Source organism: Nymphalis io, chromosome 29, assembly GCF_905147045.1.
Source record: "Nymphalis io chromosome 29, ilAglIoxx1.1, whole genome shotgun sequence".
NCBI classification, from domain to species: Eukaryota; Metazoa; Arthropoda; class Insecta; order Lepidoptera; family Nymphalidae; genus Nymphalis; species Nymphalis io.
The window spans coordinates 6,554,402-6,565,730 of NC_065916.1; the positions used below are offsets into that span (position 1 = coordinate 6,554,402).

The following is an 11,329-nucleotide window of genomic DNA, read 5'->3' on the forward strand; positions in this document are numbered from 1 at the left end:
AGATTTATGATAATCGATAAGCAATTGTAACGCTTCTATATTGAATAAAGATTTTTGACTTTGACTTTGATGTTATACTGCACACACAACACACAACACACTTGGTGTTGGCAAACCCTGGTGTACTGTCTATTCCCTCACACTCATAGTCTAATGATCGCTAGCAGATCATGCGTAAGGACAACGGTTTTACCGGTTACGGCTCTAACCACTGGGCAATTATAACTCACATCAATGATATTGTTGCATTCCAGTATCCAGTAACAGCTTTGCGTTGAATATTTGCATGACATGGGCGCAGTCGTGTCATTCCAATCGGATTTTCTGAAAAGAAACTCAATTATAAGCCCGCGGTCTCCGGCTGTTTACGTCACACTGTACTCACGTCAGGATGCTTAATATAAAAATGTATTTTTATGGTATCCTTAAAATGCTGAGGTCTGTGTAATGGCGTCGTATGCGGCGTTCAAATGCTGTGGTTCGACTCTTTAGTTTTTTTTGGTACTCCAATAGTTGTACATAACACATATTCAAAACACGCTTTACATTAATTTAAAACTAACTATGCGCAACCGATTACAACAGAACACATCATTCCCAAATAAAATTACAAAAACAGACAACAAAATATACAAGTTAAATAAAAATAAAAACAGAAAATAGAAACAAAAGCTAGACAAGTTTACGTTTTAAAAAAATATATTTGAATTTTAAAATATTTAATTATAATTAAAATTGACACGGCCCAACAGAGGTTTATGCTCTAGTCGAATGTTCTCCCTTTTTCGTTTCCAACATCGTTTTCCAACACATATGATCCCAAAGCATGGAATGACACAACGACTTACATTCCTGATGACGGCCTTGATGGAATACCAGCCATTGTGCTGAAGAAGTGCGCGGCGGAGCTGTCTCCTGTGTTAACGCGCCTGTTCCAACTTTCTCTCTCTTCGGGATGTGTGCCGGAGGCTTGGAGAAGAGCTAATGTGCAAGCGGTTCCCAAAAAAGGGGATCGGTCTGACCCGGCAAATTATCGACCAATAGCTATCACCTCAGTACTTTGTAAGGTGATGGAACGGATTCTAAACAACCAACTGATCCATTACCTAGAAGATCACTGTCTAATTAATGATCGTCAGTACGGGTTTCGACCAAAACGGTCCACAGGTGATCTAGCGTACGTAACACACCTCTGGGGTGAAGCTATCGACAAGCATGGAGAATCGTTGGTTGTCAGCCTCGATATCTCCAAGGCTTTCGACAGGGTCTGGCACAGAAGTCTTCTCTCCAAGCTACCGGCATATGGTCTGCCTGCTCAGCTATGCACCTGGATTGCCAGCTTCCTACACAAGCGTAGCCTTCGTGTTTTAGTAGATGGTTGCGCTTCACAATTCTATGTAGTGAATGCTGGAGTCCCCCAGGGATCTGTGCTATCTCCCACACTCTTTTTTTTGCATATCAATGATATGCTCTCCCTTGGGAACATACATTGCTATGCAGATGATAGTACAGTGCATGGTGGATACCACGGACGTGCAGTGGCTGGGCGAGCGGAAATTGAGGAGAGGCGGAAGGATCTTATCATTGAACTCGATAGGACATTAGAGCTCATCGCCAAATGGGGCTCTGATAATCTTGTTGAGTTTAATGCCAAGAAAACACAGGTATGCGCTCTCACAGCGAAAAAGTCACCATTTTACCCTCATCCCTCCCTCTGTGGCACACCGCTGATGATACAAAGCAAAATCGCCATGCTGGGGATGGACGTTCGCTGCGACCTTAGTCCAAGGGATTACATCGAGGCTTTTATAAAAACAGCTTCACGGAAACTCGGAGTTCTGAACAAGGTGCGGCGTTTTTTCACGCCACAACAACTGTGCCTGTTATACAAAACACAGGTACGGTCTTGCGTTGAATATTGCTCGCACCTTTGGGATGACTCCGCTAAGTACCTACTGGAGGCCTTGGATCGGTTGCAGCGACGTGCAGTACGCATTATTGGCGACGTAAAGGTCACAGACACCCTTGAACCTTTACAATTGCGCCGCGAGATAACAGCACTGAGTGCTTTCTATCGACTGTATCACGGCGAGTGCTCTGAGGAATTATTCTCTCTAATTCCTGCTTCCCCCTTCCTTCTTAAGTCCACGCGAGCTGGTTCTCGATGTCACCGCCTAACTGTGACATCAATTCCATCGCGCACAAAGAAATTTGGCAACTCGTTTCTTTGTCGCACTACCAAAAAATGGAATTCCTTACCAGCTCACGCGTTCCCCTCCTCTTACAACCTGGGTTCCTTCAAACGAGGCGTGAAGAGGCATCTTGCGGGCCGGCAAGGCGGTGACGGCTAGTACAGAACATTCTTCCCGACTGTACTGGCCGTCGTCGCGTTTGGACTCTACTACCAATTACCATCAGGTGGAGTAGAGTCATTTGCCATCCCGGACAAATAAAAAAAAAAAAAGAAAACCGCTGATTAAGCATTCATTTCTATTGCCTTCAGGCTTCGAGCCAACATAACTAGATAGTAACTAATTAAATTTGAATACAAACAGCTTAAACTAAAAGAAACATCTCATTTTTTCATGAACGATCTTTTCGAACCATTTAACGTTTTATTTGGGGTCTGTATAAAATTATATCTTTTTGTAATGTATGTTTTGTAAGCAGAAACTCACGTAACCGAGACGTCCAAGATGGCAATGGAGTTGATGGTGTAGCAGGCTCCGACTTCAGTCATCACCGGCCTCCATTTCGCAAGTACAGTTTCTGATGAACCGATTTTGATGTGATTGTGATCTGGCATTATCTAAAGTTATATAATTAATTTATATTTTATAATATAAATATTGAATTGCCACGGAAAAAAACAGCGCAAATACGTTCCTTAATGCTAAATTTTATTGATTCTTTATTAGTAAACTATGTATAGGCGTTTTTATAATAGACAACATTAAAATAAAAAAACAAAATACAAAATTTAAAACAAAAACACGCCATCTAAAAGATTGTCCTGTGGCATTGTACCCAAGACGCTGGCACTATTGTCTCTCTGCACCGCTAGACTCAGCCTTTGGGCTAAATAATCGCCAGTTTCTATACTAAATTATATATCTGTGGCGTTTGCGGTTGAAAAACTTTAAACTTTACCCGCACACTTTCGAATGTCCGTAAGACAGTGGCTAGACAGCAATTATCGTAATAGATGGATTGGCAGAGGAGGACCAATCCCATGGCCAGCGAGAAGTCCAGATTTGACTCCGATGGACTATTATGTCTGGGGGCATATGAAAAGCCTGGTTTATGATGTTTCACCAGTACAAACAATTGAAGAACTCAAAACAAGAATAACGAATGCTGCAAATTCTATTCGACATAGCTTGAGTAGTGTTGTAGTAAAAAGTGAATTAAGAAAAAGAATGCGTATTTGTATACGAAATAGGGGATCTCATTTTGAACACGAATTATGAATAATAAACAGTGTAATTTCGAAAGTATGGAGTAACTAAAAAGATTAAGTATTTTGTTTTTGATTTAAATTCAAAATTGCAATGACAGCTCTGGTTTATCTCTCCTTTTTTACTTACCCCTATTTATTTTATTATTTTTTACTATTACCCCTATTAAAAATAATCTTTAACTACTTTGCATTGAGGTCCTTTTGTCTTTGATCCAGATTTAATTTCTTAACAATAGCATTTCTTAGAATTTCCTACCTGGTCTCTTTGTTATCTAATTTTCTCCTGAGTTTATGATTGTTACTGTACTTTTTATGTACCGATGGATAGCTAAGGAAACGCAGATGTTTTTAAAATGATCCGCACGATAAGAGCCATAGTGATTTTTACAAAAAAATTGCGAGTAACTTAAAGAATCAAAATTAAAAATCGAAAAGTTGTACAGTTTTGGATCTGTAATTTAAAAATGCTTGAAGATTGTTTTTGTTTTATAACTGGTTATTATTAACTAGGATGTATCCTAGCAAGAAATACAAAAAAAAAATAGGGAAAATACGTTGATTTTTTTTTTATTGAATTTTAGAATCTTAAACATCCTTTAAATAAAAAAAATATTAAAAAATTAATAACTCGAAAACGATACACTTTTGCATGAGCATTTTGGGGGTCACTTGATAGCTATTGTCCTGAACTATAACCCTTTAAAAGGATCGTGACATATTACCCTGTAACCCTGTATAACTCTACTAGTTTACGTGAGGCATGCATAGGTCCCAGTTTATATGATATTTTCCGACATCTTCAACAATCATCGTCATATTTCATCCAATTTACATATACATAAACATTCCCGACAAATAACTGCATTTATCGGTGAAAACTCGATGAAAACCCGTTCAGTATTTTTTCAGTTTATCGTGTTTAGACAGACAGAGAGGGGGATTTTGTTTTATTGTATGTAGAGATATAACACCCATTCTTATTGTCTCCCCTGGTGACTGTCACTGGATCATTGTTCGTCCAAAGAATCATTCTTGCCACCATTTCCTACGAGCATGAATCATGATTTGTACGGTACCTATCTTTAACTGCCTGTAAATGCGCACTTTATTCTAAGGTCTTCGTTTGAGAAGAAGTTTCGGAGCTAATTTTTACAATGATCCAATGCGGGTTGGTGAAAACACATGTAGAAGATTTGCACATCACTTCCATCACAGTATGTTTCCTCACGATGTTCACCTTCACCGCCAACGAGATGAATTATAAACACAAATTAAGCACATAGAACCTTAGATAGTGGCTAGAAAATCCATAATCTTCAGTTAAGATTCAGGATTCTAACCACTGAGCTCCATATCTTTACCGGCTGTTCCTTTACTTTTACTTACTTCGACGACTAATTTGGTCAGATCCACGTTGAGATTTTGGTCATCCTTGAATGCTTCATATCCTGTCAGGTTGTAGAGATCAGAGTTGGCGACGGTTTCGACGAATTTTTTATAGTATTCGAACTTATCTTGACCAGGATTCACGTTCCAACGGGACTTTATGGCGGTTGGTAACTTGTCTGGACTCGCTCGATCCTGTTGACGAATGGCTATTTTTATTCAAATTAACATATTTTTATGAATTTATTTACTTATTTCAAATGGCACATCTAAAGTAGATATATTAAAAACTTGTGAATTTAAAATAATTAAGTATTACAATTCTGATATATGGACCAATTATAGATATCCACAACACTGACGAGGTAACTAATACGCGCTATATCAACAATATCAGACGATATCAGATTAAATCAGACGATAGTACAGTGCATGGTGGATACCACGGACGCGCAGTGGCTGAGCGAGCGGAAATTGAGGAGAGGCGGAAGGATCTTGTCATTGAACTCGATAGGACGTTAGAGCTCATCGCCAAATGGGGCTCTGATAATCTTGTTGAGTTTAATGCCAAGAAAACACAGGTATGCGCTCTCACGGCGAAAAAGTCAACATTTTCCCCTCTTCCCTCCCTCTGTGGTACTCCGCTGGTGATGCAAAGCAAAATCGCCATGCTGGGGATTGACGTTCGCTGCGACCTTAGTCCAAGGGATTACATCGAGACTGTTATAAAAACAGCTTCACGGAAACTGGAGTTCTGAACAAGGTGCGGCGCTTTTTCACGCCACAACAACTGTGCCTGCTGTACAAAACACAGGTACGGTCTTGCGTGGAATATTGCTCGCACCTTTGAGATGGCTCCGCTAAGTACCTACTTGAGGCCTTGGACCGGTTGCAGCGACGTGCCGTACGCATTATTGGCGACGTAAAGGTTACAAACACCCTTGAACCTTTACAATTGCGTCGCGAGATAGCAGCACTGAGCGCTTTCTATCGACTGTATCACGGCGAGTGCTCTGAGGAATTATTCTCTCTAATTCCTGCTTCTCCCTTCCTTCTTAAGTCCACGCGAGCTGGTTCTCGATGTCACCGCCTAACTGTGACATCAATTCCATCGCGAACAAAGAAATTTGGCAACTCCTTTCTTTGTCGCACTTCCAAGAAATGGAATTCCTTACCAGCTCACGTGTTCCCCTCCTCTTACAACCCGGGTTCCTTCAAACGAGGCGTGAAGAGGCATCTTGCGGGCCGGCAAGGCGAAGGCGGCTAGTGCAGAACGTTTTGCCCGTCTGTACTGGCCGTCGTCGCGTTTGGACTCTACTACCACTTACCATCAGGTGAAGTAGAGTCATTTGCCCTCCCGGCGAATATAAAAAATATATATATATATATAGAATTAAAAAAAATTAAAAAAAAATATGAAAAGAAAACTGACAAATTTATTCAAAAAACTTAGAGAAAAGCCCGGACTTAGAGATCCAAAGACCCTATACTTAACATACGAGTTGATTTGAGGCCCCAAATAAGTGTAAAATTACATATTATTTTTATCAAACTTTACCCTTTCGCAAGCCGTCACGGCTGGCAAATTATATCTCCATGTCCTGAAGTCTTTCTCCAAGGTCACCACTGTGGGGTTATCATTGTACCGCTGCCACTGTCCCAGAGAAATATCGACCACACCCCACACGGCCACCGTTGTCACGATCACCCATAATATTCTAAAAAACGATATAAAACTGATATTTACACATATGTGTAACTACGTCCGTATATGTATATACAACTACACAGGTTATAAAAATACGATTAGCGCGCATCAATTTAGTAAAAAATACTATAAAAAATTAAGCCCAAGTTGTTTTTTATACTGATGTCATTTTTTTTTATAGAGTAGGAAGCTGGACGAGCATATGGGCCACCTGATGGTAAGTGGTCACCAAACGTTCTTAGACATTGGCATTGTAAGAAATGTTAACTATCGCTTACATCACCAATGCGCCACCAACCTTGGGAACTAAGATTTTATGTCCCTTGTGCCTGTAATTACACTGGCTCACTCACCCTTCAAACCGGAACACAACAATATCAAGTATTGCTGTTTTCCGCTAGAATATCTGATGAGTGGGTGGTACCTACCCAGACGAGCTTGCACAAAGCCCTACCACCAGTAATTAAAAACATAACATTAAAAAAAACTTGCAATATATAGTTTCGGAGAAAAAGGGAACATTACTATGTTTAATTATTTAGCGGAAATATATAAATGATATTTAAAGTGCTTTTCGATAACGATTGTAAAAATATCCCAGTAAAACATTTTACATTTACTTTTAACATTTATTCTCTTTCACACGTAACTTGTAATATAATTGAATACTAATTAATATTTTACAATTCTTTTACAATTTTCATTGGAATTCTTGCATTCACCTTGACAATGACGACCATAAAGCGAGATAATTTTTTCGTGTTTTGTTTTTTCTATCGTGTATTTTTTTTTGCTCAATAATTTCCACCCAGTGTTAATTTAGTTAAAAAATATTACCATTATTTTCTAAAAATCTTAATATAATTAAAAAAAACAGTAAAACCTTACACGATATTGAACTTCCACAAGCCCCTTTTACATACCACGCCTTAAGGCAAGTTACCTCTCAGACCAGTGTCTTCTAGGAGCGGCGATGTGGTTGAACCCATGTATACTGGTTTTAAGGCAATACGTTTTAAAAAAATTAATAATGGATGTCAGAATATGACGTAGTTTTTTCTTTTTACGATTCGAAGCATCCATTTTGATTTTGTTTTAGTAATTGATATATTTATAACGTTCTTTAGTTATTAGTTGAACAATGTTGCGTCTTTTTCTTTCGAATGTCAAATCAATAATGACAGAAGGAGAAAAAAAATGTAGTTGGGAACACCTGCTAAACACTGTTTATAAGTAAGACAGTTATTAGTAAATTGTATTAATTATCTTATTAGTTTTATAATATTTAATTTTGTATTAAACTTAGTTTTTATATTTAAGTGTATCCCGATGAAGATGTTATTTCACGTGCTTAAATGGACGGTATAAGTCACAATACTTATTAAATCTATGAAACTGTATTTAGTTAAAAGTTATTTTAACAGTTTTTTATGTGCTATGCTTTTAAATCGTTTATTGAATACTAGCTATTCACCCCGACTTGCTATATGTTTTTACCAGCCTGAGGTTTAAGTTGTCAGTGTTTACACAGCCGTGCCTCAGAAAGCACGTAAAACCGAAAGACCGCCTAAACACTTTCCGGTCGTGTCGGATTTATCACCCCATCGGATTATGGGAGTGAGGTTATTGGACGTGTTTGCGCACTTGTGCACTATAATATGTCCTGAGCTGAGTTAGACTTCTTAAATAATAGCCACTATGGATGATACTGGTGTGGGACATAAGTAAGGCCGTTAAATGCGGAGTGAAAACAAACAAACATTTCAACCCATATTTATTCTTATTAGAAATTGTTAAAGCCATTGTTATAATGTTTTAAAACATGCAAATTCATTCTTATATTCATATTATTACCTAATGGATTTTCCTTGTATTTTCGTGGTTGTTATGTACAATAAATATATATGTATATATTACGGGCGACACGCGATCGCTTCCCGCCAAGATTGCCGGCCGTTCCGCTGCTGTTATCAGAGGCCCAATTCTACTAACAAATTCTCATTTCATCGCAATCGATTCGAAACTTAATCATTGTCATATATCATATAACCGTTTTCTTATTCTACTAATACAACGATACAGTGGCTATGTCGACGTTGGATCGGAATTGAATCGGGAACGTATCGTAAGCGTTTCAGATTAGTAGAATTGGTCCTCTGACCGTAAAAAACCTACGTTGTCCTAAGTTTGGAAATAAGCAGCTTACAAGCAAGCGCCGCGGGCGCGGAATAAAACCGCTCCGTGAGTTCTCAGCTTAATAATCCTTAATTTATCCTATAAGGAAGTCAATAATGAAAATTGTGTTGGTAGAAAAAATTTAACCTAGAGAAGATTTTGTTATTTAGTCGCGCAATGCTTATCAAACTTCTTTTAAGATATCTATTGATAAAATATCAAGGTTGCACGTCATTCAGTATCCGGACGATACCGGAAGTGTGTCAATTGATTTGTCATTAATTCCTTTTTATAAATAGTATTCTAAGTAATATGATTTTTGTATGAATCATTTCAAATTATTTCGGCTTAAAATTTCTTTGAAGTATCAATTAAAAAGAAACATTCATTCAATTCAATTCATTCAAAAGCCTTCTTAGAAACAATTTTCGTCTATTGTTTTATAATATAATATAAAAGCGAAAGTGTGTTAATTTATTTGTTACGCATTCAGGTCTCAACTATTCAATCTGGAAAGGTTTGCATACACGTTGTTAGGAGTGTAGAAAAGGATATAGGATCACGTAGGGTAACACGCAGGGGATATAGTTATTTATACTTTTTTATGATGAAAAAAATTATGTGTCGCATTAATGCAACGTCGGTGGTTTGAAACCAATATATATATTTTGGGTAGGGAGGCGGATGGCAAATATGTCACCTGATGGTAAATGGTCGCCACTGCCATAGACATTGGTGCTGTAAGAAATATTAACAATTCCCCATATCGCCAATGCGCCACCAACCTTATGAACTAATATGCCATGTCTTCTGTGCCTGTAGTTACACCATCTCACTCACCCTTCAAACCGGAACACAACAATATTAAGTATTGCTATTTAGCTGTTGAATATCTGATGAGTGGCTGGTACCTACCCAGATGGGCTTGCACAAAGTCCTACCACCAAATAAATAATATTTCGATATCAATTTCGATTAAAAAAAAACATTAAATTTCGTATTAAAGATGTCGAACTCTTTTGTGAAATACCTGGAAATAATTAGAGATTACTCATCAACTAATGAAATGAAATCAAATTATACTTTATACAACTAGGCTTTTGTGAGCACTTTTGAATTCAGTCATTTTACAAGGTTTAATTAAATTTAAATCAACAAACGGTTCCACAATCAAGTGACAGATAATCAAAAACAATTCAATACAAAACAATTGAATTATTATTTATCCTGCATATAAATGAACACTAAATCGATACTTTTTATCATCAATATATGTATAAGCGAAATATCACTCAACACGAGATCTAAACTATCCGCACGACTGACTTGAAATTTGTCGCAGATACTCCTTTCCCGACGTAGACGCTCGCTAAGAAGGGATTCTATGCAAATGCTATCCAACATACATTTTACTTGTCTGCCCGTCCGAAGCCGGGACGATTAGCTAGTCATCTATATACTCATTTATTGATAATACGCCTTATTAATTAGTTTTCTTAAAAAACACCTTGCCCACGTAAGGGTGAAATGACTTTGAGAAGACCGAAGTCTAGTGTTTTATCTATTGCCAGATTTTAGTACTTGGTATTGCTGTGTTACGTTTTAGAGAGCGAGTGAGTCAGGCTTATTCACGAACTATGATTACTCACAGTGCGCCCATTCTCCTATTTTAATTACGAAACTTATTCCACCTCGCCGCTCTATTGCGGTTTGGTGGAATACTCATGTGGTAGATTTGCATCAGACATATGCAGGTCGACTGGAGTCTGTCCATACCGTATTATATACTGCATCGTTGGATTAGAGGCTGGATATAAGACAGCAGGTCCTATGTTTAAATGCCAGAATCCCGAATTCTGGAATTTGGAAATGTGTACACGCGCCTCGGAAAGCAAGTTACATCGTTAGTCCTGCACCTCCTATCGGATTGCAGTCCCATCGGATTTTGAGAGTTAGGGAATAGAGAGTACACCAGTGTTTGCGCACCCACTTGTGCGCCATAATATGTCCTGCGCAGTTGGCTAATCTCGCTTGAGATTGGCCACTATGGCCGAAATCGGTTAGGAGGACATTATCACCATCATCCATGTATATGGGACATGTGAACTTTGTCCTACTACGTAATCAATGTGTGAATGTAGCCTCTCAAAAGGAATTCATTTGTCACTATGTCAATTTAATATATAATATATGTACTCGTATTGATAAACTACCTCGAATCGTCTTATCGCTGATAACAACAAACTTTCCAATAATAATTGTGACATAATTTATTTGTCGACGCCATTTTTTATTTTTATTTGCGAAAGGAGTTTTACTTGATCGTTGGGCTTAGTGCAAGCCCGTCTGGGTAGGCACCTATTCATCGGATATTCTACCGCTAAACAGCAATACATCAGTTCCCAAGACTGGTGGCGCATTGGCGATGTAACGAATGCTTAATATTTCTTACAGCGCAAATATCTAAGGGCAGTGGTGACTACTTACTATCAGGTGACTTATTGGCCTGCCTACCTGTTATATATATAAAAAAAAACTTTATATATGTTAATATATATATTTAAACATTAAAATAAATAATATTATGCCAGAGGTTAATT

At 38.0% G+C, this 11,329-nt stretch overlaps 1 protein-coding gene across 2 annotated transcripts in view; it reads right to left on the reverse strand.

Annotated features, from left to right (window-relative positions):
• The window catches only part of LOC126779476 (uncharacterized), a 79,285-nt gene that overhangs the window by 15,505 nt on the left and 52,451 nt on the right, over positions 1–11,329 (reverse strand). The window lies entirely within an intron of this gene.